Genomic DNA, 4428 nt, shown 5'->3' with positions numbered 1-4428 from the left:
ATTTTTACTCATTTTAATTAAATTATATTACTTTCAATGTTACCAATCTAACTCTGATTTGACCCACTAATCTTGAATCACTATTTTGACTAGTTTAGCATCTGATCTAGTTTTTTGTTACTTGATTATGAGGCATTGTACCCATTTGACGTCCAAAGATGCTTACTAGACCCTTCTTTGAAAATATATCTAAAAATTATTATATAATCATATTATCATAAACGACAAAAAAATATTTTAATGAATTAATTAAATTTGAGATTAATACACTATAGCCAAGGGGAAAAAAAACTTGTTTACTTTAAAAATTAAACTAATCAAAAAATACTAGACCATTTATTTTGTAATCTACAACTACTTTCTCAGCCCTAATTTTTGTTGATGGTGGTTTTAAGAACCACCAACAATTGAACACCTAACAATATTGTTCGTGCCATAGTGATAAGACATTAAATGATATGTTAAAAGTGTAATTTCTTTTGATAGACACCAGAAGATAACCATTGAATTAAATGTGCATAATCTTTCATTTGTCTTTTTATTTTAAAAAAGTCAGTACTTACTCGAAACGAGGCATCTAAAAAGGGCAAATGATAATAGAGTGTTATCACTGATACAAAGTATTTACGAGATCAAACTATCGACTAAATTGTTGAGTACTTCCAGATACATCCTATTGAAGGTCATATCAGCATTTCTATCCTTATCAACATTTAATCATTCCATAGAGGTACAATGAGCCTAATATAGTTTGAAATAGCTCACTTCTTGATTAATTGAGCTCCACGCAAGGATGCATCTGAATTTGAAGAGACATATCAGATCGACATATATGGATGAGAATGGCTGATTCATTCACAAACATAGCCCATGATCATTTTTGATAACATGCAATGAATTGAAGAGACTTGTATATAGAAAGAGACCAGCATATAAATATCATGAATTGATGTCCTGTGGTGATTAGCTAGAAGCCCCGTAGGCCTCACTGTTTCTGTGTTTCATTTAGTTGAGAGAGGGGAAGAGAGAGTCGCAGAAAGCCAATGGGCAAGGGTGGTGAAGCTCATGGAGAAGAAAATATGGCCGCTTGGCTTGTTGGCATAAACACCCTCAAGATTCAACCTTTCAAGCTTCCTACTCTGGGTATCTATTCTCCCTCACTTGAGCGAGTCTTTATTTCCTTTTGACATTAATATAGCCAATCTTTACTTGTCAGTGAAATCTTGCTCAATTTCATTGACTTACTTCTTTTTACATATCGAAAGGTCCCTATCATGTCAGAATTCGAATGAAAGCTGTTGGCATCTGTGCCAGTGATGTTCACTACCTCAAGGTAAACATTCTTCTGCTGCATCAGAATCATGTCACATAAAGTATACAAGAAATAATTATTCTATAAATTATCCCCTTCATATCTCCAGGTTCTTTCCACTATCAAGTTTTGATTTTATCTATGTGCAGACAATGAGAATAGCAGATTTTGTAGTAAAAGAACCAATGGTGATTGGCCATGAGTGTGCAGGGATCATAGAAGAAGTTGGTAGTGAGGTTAAAAATCTCATACCCGGTGACCACGTGGCAATTGAGCCTGGAATCAGTTGCGCACATTGTGGCCCCTGCAAATAAGGTCAATATAATTTATGCCCTGATATGAAGTTCTTTGCTACTCCACCAGTTCACGGTTCCCTTGCTAACCAGGTTTAAAAGAATTCATAGCTCCTCAAAGTTCTCTAAATAATGTTAATATGGCTTATCATTTCTGATGATAGAAAGACATACATGGATGATTATATGCTTAGCAAAGCACAAAACACAATATGTACACTTATCCATTCGATCATATTTTAATATGTTCTGGTCCTACTTTCGTATTAATGGAAACAGTTTGTCATTTGATTCTTAACAGTTCTACGTAAGAGAAATCAAAGGTGACCCTATCCAGAATAGAGTTGACAATGATAAATTTTGTCGATTTAGTAGAAACAACATGGAGAAGATGGGCTTCAAAAAATTTAACTGCCCAAGTGTGAATTGTAGCTTGTCCATGATTTATTGAGGAGTAATAATGACACTGTTTACTGACATAATTTAGGGACAGAAAACACACTCCTGTATTTACTTATCATTGATCCAGGAAAGCATCAACTCATTCAATGGTTAGTGTGTCAAAATGTGTTCATTTTGGGCCTTTTTGGTCGTGACAATAATTTTACTTTTACCTAAGAAGGCATGCGAAGGTATAACAAGTCGGGTAAAGTGCCTAATAGTCATAACAACATGCTGACAGGGTTGAAAGCGTCCAACAGTTTGGAAGTGCATATACTGGTTACATAGGACAAAAATTACTGTCTAAAATATTTACGAATAAAAAGTTGAGATTATGCTTTAAGTCCTTACTCTAACCCATTTCTGAGGTGTTACTCTATGTGTCTGTCTATGCCTGTGGTTAAGTGTGTAAATCTACTCAAATCAAAACTAATGTTTGAGCTGAACTTTTCTTTTGGTAGATAGTGTATCCTGCAGACCTCTATTTTAAACTACCAGACAATTTGAGCTTAGAGGAGGGGGCACTGTGTGAACCCCTAAGTGTTGGTGTTCATGCTTGCCGCCGAGCTAGCGTTGGACCAGAAACAAATGTACTGATCATGGGAGCAGGACCCATTGGACTTGTCACAATGCTGTCAGCTCATGCTTTCGGGGCACCCAGGATTATCATTGTAGATGTGGATGAGCATCGTTTGTCTGTTGCAAAAACACTTGGGGCTGATGAGATTATTAAAGTTTCAACAAAAATTGAGGTACAACTGTTATTAATAATCTGCATGACATTTAGTATCTGCTGGTGTGTCGATTGGCAAATAAATTTTGAATATGAATGAAGAAAGATGACTAATCTAACATGCAACTCGATTACTTTGATACGTTTTGCCTTTTTACTCCCAGAAATCTATGTTTTAAAATAGTTACTAACCTTTGCATTAGCAGAGCAAGTAGTGTTGTTTTCACTCGTTTTTTATTCCTTTTGCTTGTACTCGTAACTCCCAATTTTAATATGCCTCTCCACAGTCCAACAACTTGTCATACCATGTCATTAAACACTGATGAAACAAGTAAATGCGCAACCTTGCAGGATGTGAATGAATAAGTTGCACAGATTCATAAGGCTATGAGAGTTAGGGTGGATGTTAGCTTTGAATGTGCAGGTTTCAACAAAACTATGACTACTGCATTGAATGCCACTCATGCAGGTAGCAAAGTGTGCCTAGTGGGAATGGGTCATAGTGAAATGACTATTCCACTCATGCACGCTACCACAACAAGGTATGATTCTTGGTCTGAGTATACATGAGTGAGAGATCAACTTTTTTGCATGAAAAAGCTTCCTTCGGACATGAATGTTTATTACATTGGAACTAAATTTTAACATTGAAGATTGCATATTTTGTTTTAGGAACACTCATTAGAAATGATATTATACTTTAAAAAGCACTTGAATTTCAAGATTTTCTTCTATCTCCTAGCTCATGCTTCTTTAGTACTATCCTTGAAGCTTGTACTTGTAGACTTGCCATTCTAACCAACAATGCTATATGCAGTAGTGATGCCCAACATTTTCTGTTTCAATGATTTTGAGAACATGAGAACAGTAATTCTCAACATTCATTTGGAATGAGGGCAAAGAGTTGTGAGGATCAAAAGTAAAGAGATTACATAGGCATGAAGAAATGAAATCAACAAATGCCATGTAACAATATTGTAAAGTTTTGGTAAACATAGATATCCTTAAATACCAGTATGTCCTTAGCTGTCTAAACTTTGTTTTAACTTTTCTACACACACACACACACATTATAATATTCAAAACTATTAACATTGTTTCGTCCCAAATACAGGGAAGTTGATGTAATTGGAATTTTCTGTTACAAGAACACATGGCGTCTTTGCCTGGAGTTTTTGAGGAGAGGGAAGATAGACGTGAAACCCCTTATCACTCATAGGTTTGGGTTCTCTCAGAAGGAGGTGGAAGAAGCTTTTGAAACTAGTGCTCGTGGTGGCAATGCTATTAAGGTTATGTTCAATCTATAGATGTGTATAGGGCGTACAGGGTACGTACGTATGTTCAATCTGGGAATAACTTAAATATATGTTCATGAACATGTATACTGTCACCAGAGATAACTTGAGCATAGTGTTGTGCCATGAATGTGCCTGGCAGTGATGTAAATAAATAAAACATGGGTAATATATGCTATGTTATGCATTGCTAATTCCTATTATACATGGTTGGTTGATCATGAAAGTTTATAAACTTAATGTGGACTATATGGCATCCCTATATTGCAGCGTCATGCTTACCAGAACATGATCCCCATCACAAATTATGGGAACTTTGGTTCTACAGATAAATAAACAAAGGCAAATCCATCC

At 35.6% G+C, this 4428-nt stretch overlaps 1 pseudogene; it reads left to right on the top strand.

Moving 5' to 3' along the window:
* The first annotated feature begins 948 nt into the window (after positions 1 to 948).
* Positions 949 to 4137, top strand: LOC114726187 (sorbitol dehydrogenase-like; annotated as a pseudogene).
* The last annotated feature ends 291 nt before the right edge of the window (positions 4138 to 4428 follow it).

The sequence above is a fragment of the Neltuma alba genome, unplaced genomic scaffold, assembly GCF_004799145.2.
Source record: "Neltuma alba isolate B1F8T4 unplaced genomic scaffold, ASM479914v2 tig00012343_pilon, whole genome shotgun sequence".
In the NCBI taxonomy this organism is placed as follows: domain Eukaryota; kingdom Viridiplantae; phylum Streptophyta; class Magnoliopsida; order Fabales; family Fabaceae; genus Neltuma; species Neltuma alba.
This window is presented reverse-complemented; position numbering and strand designations above follow the sequence as displayed.